The sequence below is a fragment of the Lepidochelys olivacea genome (assembly GCF_965140295.1).
Source record: "Lepidochelys olivacea isolate rLepOli2 genome assembly, chromosome: 6".
Lineage (NCBI taxonomy): Eukaryota > Metazoa > Chordata > Testudines > Cheloniidae > Lepidochelys > Lepidochelys olivacea.
In genome coordinates this window covers 9,702,043-9,716,404 of record NC_140416.1, presented here as the reverse complement: position 1 = coordinate 9,716,404, position 14,362 = coordinate 9,702,043, and the positions used below count along the sequence as shown (strand labels likewise).

The following is a 14,362-nucleotide window of genomic DNA, read 5'->3' as shown; positions in this document are numbered from 1 at the left end:
GTGATGGGATGTTAGATGGGGTGGGATCTGAGTTACTACAGAGAATTCTTTCCTGGATGTTTGGCTGGTGAGTCTAGCCCACATGCTCAGGGTTTAGCTGATTGCCATATTTGGGGTCGGGAAGGAATTCTCCTCCAGGGCAGATTGGCAGAGGCTCTGGGGTTTCTTTGCCTTCCTCTGCAGCGTGGGGCATGGGTCACTTACTGGAGGATTCTCCGTACCTTGAAGTCTTTAAACAATGATTTGAGGACTTCAATAGCTCAGACATAGGTTTGGGGTTTATTACAGGAGTGAGTGGGTGGGTGAAATTCTGTGGCCTGCATTGTACAGGAGGTCAGACTAGATGATCATAATGGTCCCTTCTGACCTTAAAGTCTATGACTCTAGGACTCTGTGAGATTGCGAGGCAGGCGTTTTTACTGCAGCAGCAGAACATGAGAAAGCATTAGAAACTATATTTTGAATCCCAGTTTGATCAGTGCCCTGGGCTTGTTCTCCAAGCACCTGGCACTGCACAGCCCTCGCAGAGAGAGGGGCTATCAGTGCTAAACACCTGGCAAACCTCCAAGGAAGAACACATTTGCTAGATCCCAGCAGAGGGCAAAAAGAGTGGAGGGAAGGATTCACAATGCAGAAGAACAAGAAAGAGAGAGGAGCACAGGGAGCAGTCTGAAAGAATGTCAGATCATAAAAACCACTTGGGAATCATGCTAACAAAACTCAGAAATGCACGTCTCACTGTGAAAGTATCAAAATGCAAAATATGAACAGTCAAAGTCCCTCGTTTGGGGCATTGGGTAGGAGGGTCAAATTTCACCAGATCTCTTGGAAGTGGAATCCATCATTGCCTGGCCTATACCCCAGTCTAAAAGACAAGTCCAGTCTTAATATAGATGTGGGGTAATAAATAGTGATAATATAGTGGCAGACTCATTGTCCAGACAAGAGGCTTCTGAACCAACCAACCTACTGCATCAATGTAAGAGGAGAGGTGTGAGCCATGAACCTCTTCATGCCAACTGGCATGGGGCACAAAGGGAGTACACAGGTGTTACAAGAATCTCCTTTGTCTGGTATGTACGTTCTGATTCACCAAAGAACGTCATGTGACGTCTCAAATAAAGGCTGGTGTCACAGTGGTTAACGATATCATGATGAAACGCATGTACAGATTGTTGACCTACAAACCTGTCCTGAATGTTTTTGCTATATTGCTTAAAAGTTATATTATAATGATGTTAAGCGGCAAAATGGGTCAGTCATCAGAAACCTAATTATGGTCACCTAGACCACCACACCTGGACAAAAGGCAGGTTTAAGTTTATTATGGTCATGGAAAGATCCATGTGGGTTATATAACTTAAGGGTATAAAGATCTAAAGATTTACCCTAAGCCAGCAATAGTCAATTATTTTTTTGTCAAGGTCCAAATTTCTTGGTCAAGGTATAGTCAGGATCCAACCTCCAGAGAAAATAATAAAAAATAATAACAATAATGATGATAATAAGTAAATACAAATATTTTGGGGTCCGTTCATAAATGTCTGGCAGTCCAGATTTGGCTCACGGTCTGCCTATTGACTACTCGATCCCTAAGCCCTTGGATAGATGGGCTTCCCAAAACGATGTCAACTGAAACAGGACCTGTTCTCTGATGTGCTCGATGATTCTTTCGATCTTTGTTTTCCTCCATTTTAGGAATATATGAGTTTGTTCATAATCCTAAAAGCTATCTCTCTGTTTGGAGGTTCATGTTCTTTTGCTATATTAATGAATGGACTTATTTGGATGTTAAATAAAGCATTTATCTATATCTGTTGTGTGTCTCATGAATCCCATACTCAAAAACAATTGGCTGTGTAGCTGCCTGAAGGGAAGAACCTGTGATAATAATAAATATTATTGGTATAACTCTGTCGCTCAGGAGTGTGAAAAATACACATCCCTGAGTAATGAAGTTAAACTGATCTAATCCCCGGTGTAGACAGTGCTAGGTCAACAGGAGAATTCCTAGCTACTGCCTCTTGAAAAGGCAGAGTACCTACATCAACAGGGAGAACCTCTCCCAGTTGGTATAGGTATCATCTTCATTGAAGCGCAACAGCTGTGCCACTGCAGTATTTTAAACACAGGGAAGCCCTCAGGAGCGTGACTTTTTCACACCCCTGAGCAATACAGCTAGATCAACCTAAATTTTAGGCACAGACCAAGCCTAAAAATCCTTAGTGGAGAGGTTTTATATGTACACTGGAATTTGGAGCTGTCATAAACATACAGCTAAGGGTAGCACAAAATCCCTCCTTTACCTGTAAAGGGTTAAGAAGCTCAGATAAACTGGTTGGCACCTGACCAAAAGGACCAATAAGGGGAGAAGATACTTTCAAATCTGTTGGGGAAGGTTTTTGTTTTGTGTTTCTGTTGTTCTCTCTGGAGACAAAGAGAGAGACCAAGCAAGTAGTCCAGCTCCTACTGACTGATACATCTAAAATTACAGAAATAGTAAGTAATAGCAAGGAAATGTGTTAGAGTATCTTTCATTTTAGCTTGTGAATTTTCCCTATGCTAAGAGGAAGGTTTATTCCTGGTTTTTGTAACTTTAAAGTTTTGCCTCAAGGGGAATCCTCTGTGTTTTAAATCTTATTACCCTGTAAAATTATTTTCCACCCTGATTTTACAGAGGTTTCTTTTGCTTTTTTTCTTTATATTAAAAGTTCTGTTTTTAAGAATCTGATTGGGGTTTTTTATGTCCTAAAAACCCAAGGGTCTGGTCTGTGCTCACCTGGTTTACTCTCAAGCCTCCCCAGGAAAGGAGGTAAAGAGGCTTGGGGAGATATTTTGGGGAAACAGGAACTCCAAGTGGTCCTTTTCCTAAATCTTTGTCTAACTCACTTGGTGGTGGCAGCGATACTGTTCCAAGGACAAGGAAGAATTTATGCCTTGGGGAAGTTTTTAACCTAAACTGGTAGAAATAAGCTTAGGGGGTCTTTCATGCGGGTCCCCACTTCTGTACCCTAGAGTTCAGAGTGGGAAGGGAACCCTGACAGGAGCTTTCTTAACAATTTACAAGTGATGAGCCTATTAATAGGCCTATGTCCCATCTTTGTAAACTGCCTTTAGAGATGTTTTTCTTCTGTTGGGCTTTTCTATATATTGGGCATTTCATTTAGGCAAAACTTTAAACCCAAGCAAATACCATTGTTTAAAGTTTGGGACAGTGTAGATTTTAAACACTGTAATTTCTATTGCACTATATCTCTTCCTCTTTGATTAAGACAAAAGCAAAATGTTTTTGAGAGGTGAGGTGGGGACAGGGGTGGGATTGATAGAGGTTACAGTTTTAAAGGCACTATGCATATTCGTAGAGCAAAGCGCAAGCGCAGAATTAATGTCCCCGCAGATTATTTTTCCCCACAGAATAATTGATTCTGATGGGGAGGTGAAGGAAAGCTGCAATTACACCCTTCACCCACCAGGGGCTGATGTGGCACCAGAAGAGAAGTCAGCTGACTCACAGGCTGGAGCAGCCAGCCTCAGAGAAGGACAGGGCAGAGGCTGCCTTCCTCACAGCACTCTGCCTGCAGGGCCAGGTGAGGAGGCACGGGATATGAGGGGACAGACCAAACGGGGCACACAGGGCTGCTGGGGGGTCACACAGATGGGGATGCAGAAGGGCTAGTGGGGGAATAGACTGGGGCAGGGGCACAGAAGCTAGTGGGGTGACAATACTGAGCCAGGAGCTGAATGGGAGAGGAGGTGCAGGACCACATGGGGACAGGAGGAAGCAGGGACACATGGGGACAGGAGCATCTATGCCTGGATGAATGGGAAGTGGGGGTGCAGGAACACATGATGATAGGGGCAGCTATGCCTGGCTGAGTGAGGGTGCAGGGATACCGGGGCATAGGGTGGAGGTGCAGGGCTACATGGGGACAGGGGAAGATGTGCCTGACTGAATGGGGGAGGCTAGGGGTCAGCCAGGGTCTGCCTGGGAAGGCTCCCCAACTCCCTAACAATCGTTTCCCCTAAAAAAACAAAACAAAAAAAAACTGTTCCATACTTCTCCCACCCACACCCAACAACCTCCATGTTCACTCCCAGGCTCCTTCCCAGCAATTACTTCCCTCTCCCTCAGCTCCTCCATTATCCCTGATTCCCCCAAACCTTTGCACTGCTTCTGAGGGCTGCGAGAAATATGTTTCTGTATTGTAGTTTAAATGAATTATTACTCAGAGTTCTGTATTAATATGCCTAGTAAGGAATTTATTTGTCAAAAAACATTTCTTGAATCTTACTTGCTGACAGGTATTTTGAAATAAATTACCAAAATAATTGAAACTGGCATGATTAGATTGTGTTATTTTGACAAATAAAATATGCTGAATGTTAAAATACTGTGCATAAAAACATAAGTACATACGAGTGATTGTGCACAGAATTAATTTTTTGGCACATAATTTTTAACTTTTTGGCACAAAATTCCCCCAGGAGTATATACAATGCAGAGTTTTGTGTAAGGGCAGGAAAATTTAATTATTTGGAGCTACTTCAATGTGATAAATAAAATGGGGAAAAAAGTATTTGTTTTGCAGAAAGTTCTATAAAAATTGCTACAAAAGTGAAGACACTGATGCATTTTGATTATATCAGAGGACTTTTTTATCAATCAGAAAAAAAGTTTACACTTGAAGTTTGCACCTCTGTAGTTGCACAGTGTAGCCATTGGCTTCCCTCTCACCATCAGTCTTTTTATGCTTCATGTTTAGGTACTGAAATTCTTTTAGAGCCCCAATGTGTGTCTTGGGGTACTAACAAACAAAAGTTTTTGCTGCTTTTGAGGTAATTCTATAAAATATCACTAAGGCTGTAAAGACAAGGATATTGATTATGTTCTAATGTTTTTCCATCTCTGTCAGAAAGGACCAGTCTCGCAGTTTTGCCCTAGTATGGATATTCATTCCTCCTGAGGCTTTTGTAAGTGTTATTTATTTACTCTTTCTGACTGTGAAAAGTACTTAGAAATTTTTTAAAAAGGGATAACATAATGCCTCATGAGGTTGGGAAGAGTTTCTGTATGACACGTGTTCACCCTTGCTAAAGCACAACAACTAACAATGAACAGATACAAAATTATTTGAGCATAAGCTTTCGTGACCTATGGAGTGAGCTGTAGCTCACGAAAGCTTATACTCAAATAAATTTGTTAGTCTCTAAGGTGCTACAAGTACTCCTTTTCTTTTTGCAAATACAGACTAACACGGCTGCTACTCTGAAACCAGATACAAAATTGTTTCAATAAATAAAGATTTCAAACAGTTGTTAAAATGTCGCTCAAAATCCAGACCACCTCTCTTATCCTAATGCTCCGTATTGTCATGTTACCGTTAACATGGGTTACTCTGTGGGTGTGTTTTGTGACTTTTAATTTTGTTTGTTTTACTAAATGTGTCATATGAGTTAATAATACAAAATATTTACTGCTAAGGCATGTCACATACATGGTATTTTAAGAATATTTTGTTTGTATCCACTGCCTCTCAAATACAAAAATAGTTTTCCCTAATACCCAGTTTCTGCTTTTATTTTACTTATTAAATCCAAGTTTAATCAATTTATTTAATCGACATTCCATACCATATATTCTGAAAGAGTTACAACAAAAAAGGCATAGTTTGTGGAAAAAGTAGTGAAGTGTTATCAACTCTTTTTACATAAAACAGTTTAAACTAGTTCTTCATTTTGTCAACGCCATTAGATTTCCTGTTAGTTAGCTCTGTCTGTGTGTTGTCTAAAACAATGCTGAAAAACAAGTATGAATGTGTGTGACTTATCTATAAAACAAACATAACTGGAATTATGCTTAAGGTAGTTTATCTATAAAACAGTTTCCAATTTGGTTTGAATCTATGATTCTATGCTTAATTGTTTTGAGAAAGGGGAGGGAAGGGTAGATGTAAGTGCTCTGTGCTGGGGTGGGGGGAGAAATAGCGTTCTTATCTTTGACTAAAAGTTATCTTTTTACGTAAAATAGTTTAAACTAGTTGTGCATTTTGTCAACACGGGCTGTATTAACCAATTTTAGACCACTCAATTTCTTTTACGTTAGGCTGTGTGTATTTTGTGTAAAATAATGCTGACAAAACAAGTATGAAAATGTGTGTAGGAAGGTGACTTATCTATAAAATATAAAACTGGTTTGAGTATGCTTACAGAAGTTTATCTATAAAATCGTACACAAGTTGGCTTCATTGTATATTTAATTGTTTTTGGGAAGCAGGGTGGCAGGGAGGGGTGAGTGGTGCTGTGTGTTTGTGTGTTGTTTGCCCTTTATTTTATTTATTTATTTATTTATTTATTAATAAGTCCTTCAAAAAGTTTACAAAATTTAAGAGGCCTCTAATGCAACTTAAGTCAACAGGCTCAGTCTTCCATTTTTTAAAGACAAATGCTAAAGGCATTACCAAGAAAGAGAAAATTTTATTCCTGGTACAGGGTTCAAACCAAATAAGGCTAATTGCTAAATTTATGGCTAATTGCAAAAGAAATCTACACGCATGCTCTTTTGACTGGTATTTTACCTCTAATTTACATTTTAATATGTTACAACCAGTAAAGTACTGTGTTCACCATGACAGGAAAATATGGGTCAATTAAATATCAGTGGATAAATCCATAAAGTGCTGTGCTCAGCGTGATTCTGGAAAATGGGATGCATTTTAATATTTTATGCAATATGTTTCCTTAAGACACCCCGTGATTAAAGAATATCTTTTGATTGGCTCAGCCAACGAACATTTGTGCCATTTGGACAGAAACAGTCTGTGGGGTGAGATGCTTTTCTCTATCTTCTTTCCTTTCATTCTGTTTTAAAACTTTCTTGGTTATCTCGTGTCTGTCCCTTGGAGTATGTAACAAGCTATCTGGGTATAGTTTCTCTCTCTATCGCTAATACTTTATGATGTCTGTGCAATTGTTTTATCAACTTTATTTAGAATTGTACTAACTGCATACAATTATTTGTTTTAAAAATGTATGCTTATGTGTATTAATACGTCTCCTTTATTCCTCTTTGTACAATTATTTAATGACTTTATTTAGAAATGCACTAACATAAAAAGAATATTTTCCTCTAAAAATGCATGTTTTTATATATACACACATACTTCTTTATTCTGTTGTTACTGAGATTTTTTAAATTATGTAATGACTTTTAAAAATACAATAAATGCATAAAACCATATTTTTCTCTAAAAATGCATTATTCTATATAAAGCTTTCCCTTTATTCCTTTGACCTTAAGGTTTTATTTAAAATTGACTAACTGCTTATAAAATATTTTTCTCTAAAAATGCCTGTTATACAGAGAGAGAGAGAGAATTCTGTCATTACTGTACTAAGATTTTTGTAAATTATGTAGTGCCTTTATTTAGAAATATACAGTGTTAAAATTATTTTTCTCTCAAAATGCAAGTTAACACTTCTCTATTATCTGTCATTCAGACTTTGTATACCTGTTTACTTGATAGTATTGAGAATTGCACTAAATGTGTAAAAAAACATCTTTTCCTCTAAAAATGAGGAAAAGACATCAAAGCTATATTTTCACTTGTTCTAATGCATTAAAGACAAATTAAATTAAAAAAAAATTAAAGCCTTTTTTTCAAAATGGCCAACCACGCCAAAAATGCATGCATCCAAAAACGAGAGCTAGAGGGTAGGTCATAAAGAAAAAAGGGGGTGTGTGGAAACCTGTCAACATTTATATGATGCAAAAGGTATAGAGATAAAAATTACTTTAAAGGTAGAGAAAATTCAGTGGCAGATACACTGTCCAGGCAAGAGGATTCTGCACTGATGCCTATGGATCAGCAGTTGGCTGACCCTACTGGATCAATGAAAGAGGGGAGGTGTGACCCAAAGACTTCTTCATACCAACTGTCGGGGGCACAGGAGCACCCAGGAATACAGGGATCCCCTGGGTTCATCAAAAGAATGTCATATAATGTCTCTAATGAAACCCTGTGTCACAGTGGTCTTGCCAATCATTTGTGAGATATATGTACAGAGAATATGTGAAGAGCTATGTACATATACTAAAAATTATGTTGTCTACGACTTAAGACAGTTCACCAAAAGGTAACCCACATACTCATGGCAGGCAGGAGGGAAGAGATGCTTATCTCACCCTGACTAGACGTTTTCAAATTGAGGATTGTATCATTGGCAATGAATGTCCATTTAAAATCTGAACAAAATGCTAATCCATAGTTTACAGAGATTTGAGCAGGAAATTAACAGGAAAAGGTGAACAGCAAGGGTGGAACACTATCTTCAGATGAGCATTGAAGGTCTGATTGGATGTACTTGGGGGTACAGAGAGACACCCTGGCATTCCTTCAACCTGTGAGGACAAGCCACCAGTGAGTTTGATTTTATGAGAAAGGGTCTCAGCCAAACTAGCTGAAAACGCCGGGGTAAGTGACCATGTAGGAGATAGGGAAACGCCTTGTTAGTTAAGATCAGTCTCTAGAAAATGTGTTATGACTTTGTTTTATATGTCCGTTTGTTTCCAGTATTCTCTCTCTGTCACATGAATCTCAGTTCTTTGAGGGATAGCCCAGTGGTTTGAGCATTGGCCTGCTAAACCCAGGCTTGTGAGTTCAACCCTTGAGGGGGCCATTTAGGGATCTGGGGCAAAAATTGGGGATTGATCCTGCTTTGAGCAGGGGGTTGGACTAGATGACCTCCTGAGGTCCCTTCCAACCCTGATATTCTATGATAATAAGCTTATTCTTGTTTTCACCATATTTAAGTGCTATGTGTTATGTAGAGTGGAGATCCTGAGTTGAATCTGACAAGCTGCTGTGTATTATTCCTTCTGGAACAGTGAATCTAACCTGTGCAGAGAGAGTGAGACCTGCCGATGCCTGGAAGGTATTGCAGGCGTTGCCAGAGGCTGGTGGATTCAGGGAGCTGCTCTACAGCAGGCACCGACAAGCTTTCCTCACCCACCTTCCTTTCCCAAGCTGGAAATTCCCTGTAAGTGGAATTTTAGCTCTCAATCTACTAGGGGAGTGGGTTCCGGCTAAATGAGGCTCCCCTCACCCAAACTGCAGTGGATTCACTAAGCAGCTGGCAAAAGGATGCCTGGGAAAATCAGAGGCTGATCAAAGTCATCTGATTGTTCTTAAAGCACTTGTATGGCTTTAGATTTGATCTCTCTCTGGTCCAGGAAGTGGGGGGGGGGATGGGACAGCACAGTGGATTGTAACATGAGCCCAGTAGAGACGAACTGAGAGGCACCAAGTTTCTGAACTCCATTGTGAAATTTTCCAAGTTGTCATACCTGTAAATAGGAAGCTGGCACCATGCCCCCTAGCGAGGTTTGTAGGGAAGGGGAGCCACAGATGCTCGCAGATATGTGGCTGGGACCCCAAGAAGTTAAGAAAAACTTCAGGCAATGGCATCATGCATGCTGGTTGCTCCATTGGTCTCCTACTGGCTTCGGGAAGCTAGTGAACAGATGGCCCAGAGGACACCTCCCTGAATTTCATGCAGGAGACCTGGATGAGTAAAGTTTCTCTCTCCCAACCCCTCCACCTCCTCTTAAACCCTTGACCAGATCCACAGTGCACTATGTAAGAGTTCCCAGGGCATGGAGCCTGTCTTCTCCAGGCCAGCTCCACACTCTCACAGCTCCAGGAATGCAGACTGCAGGTTGTCTGTGTGTGGTAGTGTTGGTCATGGTATATGACTGGCAGGGGGTTAGCCTGTGTAGGGGTGATATATGACTGGCAGTGGGCTAGGATGTGGAGGGTGGAAAGTAAATGGCAGTGGATAAGGCTGTGGAGGGATATGGGGGCGGTATGTGACTGGCAGTGGGTTAGGCTGTCTAGCGGGCGGGGGTGGTATGTGATTGGCAGTGGGTTGGGCTGGGGAAGCATGTGGGGGATGTTATGTGACTGGCAGTGGGTTGGGCTGGGGAAGCGTGTGGGGGGTGGTATGTGACTGGCAGTGGGTTAGGCCATGTAGGGGGTGGGGATGGTATGTGACTGGCAGTGGGTTAGGCTGTGTAGGCAGTGGGGGTGGTATGTGACTGGGAGTAGGTTAGGCAGTGTAATGGGATGGGGTGGTATGTGTCTGGCAGTGGGTTGGGCTATCTAGAGATATGGGGGGTGGTATGTGACTCAGTGTGCATTAGCCTGTGTAGGAGGGTGGGCGTGGTATGTGATTGGCAGTGGATTAGGCTCTGTAGGGGATGGAGGTGGACTGTGACTGGCAGTGGGGTTAGGCTGTGCACGGGGTTGGGGTGTTATTTGTCTGGCACTGGGTTAGGCTGTGGAGGCGTGTGGGGGTGGCATGTGACTGGCAGTGGGTTAGGCCGTGTAGGGGGTTGGGGGTGGTATGTGACTGGCAGTGGGGTTAGGCTGTGCACAGGGTCAGGGTGTTATTTGTCTGGCACTGGGTTAGGCTGTGGAGGAGGTGTGGGGGTGGTATTTGACTGGCAGTAGGTTACGTTGTGTAGGGGGTGGGGGGAAGTATGTGACTGGCAGCGAGTCTGTGGGGGTGTAGGGGGTGGCTAAAAAGTAGTGGATCAGAGAGATATTCCACCCTTCAGCCCTCCCATCCAGAGGATCTTAGGGCATGATCAAATACTTTAGATGTTTTGGGGGGTGGGAGGGAAAAACAGGGGGTGCTAACTGGCCAATTAGCTGTAATTCACAGTCAATTAACACCCGCAAAGTCATTCCCTGTCTCTCAGATCCCAAACTGTGCCTATGCTCCCAGTGCAAACTGAGATAATCCGGCTAAACAGTCCTCTAAATTTGCACTGACACCGTACACAAAAATCAAATACTTCGGGCTCTGGAGGATGGAGGAGGGATTCAGGGCTGTTAATTAACTGTAAATTACTGCTATTTTCAAAATTAACACCCCTGGCTTCTCACTGAGTACCTTAGGCTTATTTATAAAATTATGGAAATTTCCTGACCAAAATCTCTGTTACGGTTGAGGGTTTCCAGTGGTAACTTAACAAACACCCTATAAGGAATATTGTAGTATAAAAAAACCACAAGCCAAGCATAGCGATTGCAGCAAATTCAGAGTTAAGCTTAAACTTAAAGCAAAAGCTTTGAAAGGGTGGAAATGTACAGTCAGGCTCAGCACGGGGGGTGCCCTGAAGAAATCTAGCAGACAGAACTGTTTGCATCTGCACCAAAGATTTCCTTCCCTCTCAGGAGGGCCTACAAATGCTGTCTGACTTATCCAAGCGTTGTGCAACCACCTATACAGCCCCGTGAAAGAGATGCTCTTTCCCACTTCCTGATCTGACAATGGCAGAGCAAAGGCAGCCCTTCTTCAGTACAGTGCCATGTGCTGCCATATATGCAAGCCAGTGCAGATACTAATGCAAAGCTGATGTATTGAGTGTATACAAACCACAGAGGCCTGGAGCAGGAAATTACAGCACTAGCATGATGAAGAGAGCAAAGGTTAGAGCAGTGAGGAAGTGTCACGCTTACAAATGGCTTCCTCTGTATAGATTCATAGATTCCAAGGCCAGATCATTCTAGTCTGATCTCCTGTTTAATATAGGCCAGAGAACTGCCCCAAAAATCACTCCTAGATCAGAGCTTTTAGAAAAACATCCAATCTTGATTTACAAATTGCCAGCGATGGAAAATCCACCACTAGCCTTGGTAAATTGTTCCAGTGGTTAATTATTCTCACAGGCAAAAATTCAGACCTTATTTCCAGTCTGAATTTGTCTAGCTTCAACATCTAGCCACTAGATCATGTTCTACCTTTCTCTGCTAGATTGAAGAGCCCATTATTAAATATTTGTTCCCCATGTAGGTACTTATAGACAATAATCAACTCACCAATTAACCTTTTCTTTGTTAAGCTAAACAGACTGAACTCCTTGAGTCTCTCACTATATGGCATGTTTTCTAATATTTTAATCATACTTGTGACTCTTCTCTGAATGCTCTCCAATTAATCAACATCCTTCTTGAATTGTGGACCCCAGAACTGGACACAGGATTCCAGAAGGTCACACCCATGTCAAATACAGAGGTAAAATAACCTTGCTACTCCTACTGGAGAGTCACACTCCCAGCTCCCCCTCCCCACTGAGATCCAGGCTGTGAGGCACTACAGTGAGAGAACTCACCCTCTCAGCTCCTGTCCACGGTGGGATCTGTGCCCCGGGGGCACTAATACCATGATTCACACCCCCAGCCCTCCCGAGCAGGATCCACACCCCGGGGCACTAGCACCAGGGTTCGTTTTTCCACCCTCTCACCTGTAGGCGAGCATCATGCATTCAAAGAGCTTGGTGAGAGAGGCGTCGATGCTGAGGGCACTGCTGCTACGAGGGCCATAGCGGTAGGTCCGGCACGTGCAGGCGTTGACTGTGTTAAAGTCGTAGGCGTCCCTGGGCACTGCGGTCCCCTTGCCTGCCCCAGCCCTCTCCCGCCGGCCACTAGCCCCCAGCTCCACAGCCCCCACCCGCTCCGCCATGCTCCCCACCGCAGTCCTGCCCCCCGGATCCAGCTCGGGGTCAGCATGCGGCTCCGACACCATGAAGTGGCCACTGTGGATGACCTGGGGTCGCGACATCCTGGGCAACCAGGGCACGCCCCTAGCAACAACCTGGCAATGCCACAATCACCAAGGCACCACGCCCCTGTTGCCAAGGCAACCAGACTGTTGGTAGGGGCTTAATCCTTGTGGCCGCAGGCGGAGGGAAGGGGTTCTGTGTGCCTGAGCCCTGCAGGCTGTGAGACGCAGTGGAGCTGGGGAGAGGGGCCAGTCTGACCAAAGCCCCTTTCCACGCCCCACAGCCTCGTGCAAGGGGCCCTGGCATAGGGTCCACTCAGCACCATGCCCCTGGGTTAGTGGATTTAGGGGATGGAAGAGGCTTCCCCCACCCAGAACCCCTGAGTCAGGCCCCTTTGTGCAGGGAGTTAAGAGGGACAGAGTTCATGGAGTGTTAGCTCTGGAACCTAGTGACAGTGTTAATTATTTCACTGCTGAGGACAAAGCTACACTGGGATACTGGGTGGAGCTTGGAGTTGTGGGTGGAGCTTGAATAGACCCCCCACATACACACTATTCCCCTCCCTCCAATCTGACCCTTAGCTTCCAAATAGGCAGTGACTTGACTCTCAAAATCCCAGGCCAGGAGCACTTGGCCTAGCGGTTTCTCTCCACCCGTATTCTGCTCATCTGCACATGCCTGCTGGTGGGGTTCAGGCACTCAGGGCCACCTCCCAAAACCTGAGTGCTTTCAGTGGGGCCACAGCCTTGACTAGCCAGGAGGGGCTGCAGGGAAGCAGACCCTGCATGGCTAGACAGGGAGTAGGGCTGAGTCCCAGCCACGCCCAGATTCACCTCTTATAAGGGGCAGATTAATGCCCCCTTCCTTGCTTAGAACAAAATGATTTTTTTTAATTTTCCTTTTTAAATGTCATCCCTCTCTCGGTCTCCCACTTTCACTGCCCTTTCCAGCCTGCACCTTCACCCTTCTGTCCATGCTAGGGGTTGGCAAGCTTGGGTTGGCCCGCAGGATTGCCTGCCGTGGTGCCGCAGGCCCCAGGCCACTCTCAGAAGCAGCCAACAGCACATCCCCGGGGCTCCTGTAGGGGGGCAGAGGGCTTTGTGCATTGCCCTTGCCTTCAGGCACCACCCCCCACAGCTCCCATTGGCCAGGAAGGGGGAACCGTGGCCAATGGGAGCTTCGGGGAAGGTACCTGGAGGCGTGGCAAGGGCAGTGTGCAGAACCCTGTGCCCACCCCCCTCCCCCAGGGGCCGCGCAGGGACATGGTTCTGGTGGCTTCCTGGAGTGGTGCCATGTGGGGCCAGGGCAGGCATGCAGGGAGCCTGCCCTGGCCCCGGTGCGCGCCACTGCCACCCCGGAGCCATGTTAGGTAAGCGGCACCGGGCCAGAGCCAGAACCCTTCCGGCACTCTGCCCCCCAACTCCCTGCCCTGAGCCCCCTACCTGCACTCCTGCCCTGAGCCCTCTGCTGCACCCTGCACCCAGTGCACCCCAACTCTCTGCTGTGAGCTCCCTGTTGCACCCCAAACCCCAAACCCCCTGCCCTGAGCTCCCTCCTGCAGTCTGCACCGCTCCTGCACCCCAACCCCCTTCCCTGAGCCCCCTCATACACTCCGCACCCCTCCTCTGCCCCATCCCTTGCCCTGAGACCATTCCTGCACACCGCACCCCTTTCCATACCCCACACTCCCTCCTGCACCCCAAACCCCTGCCCCGGCCCCAGGGCCGGTGCAACCACTAGGTGAACTAGGCAGTTGCCTAGGGCGCCAAGTGGTTGGGGTTGCCAAACAGCAGTGCC

The 14,362-nt window shown here is 44.8% G+C and overlaps 1 pseudogene across 1 annotated transcript in view; it reads right to left on the bottom strand.

Annotated features, from left to right (window-relative positions):
- The window catches only part of LOC311521716 (MLX-interacting protein-like), a 49,884-nt pseudogene extending 36,249 nt beyond the window's left edge, over positions 1 to 13,635 (bottom strand). The window contains exon 1 of the transcript XR_014714696.1: positions 12,308 to 13,635. The product of XR_014714696.1 is annotated as an MLX-interacting protein-like (transcript). The remainder of the gene's footprint in view (positions 1 to 12,307) is intronic.
- Positions 13,636 to 14,362: the final 727 nt, after the last annotated feature.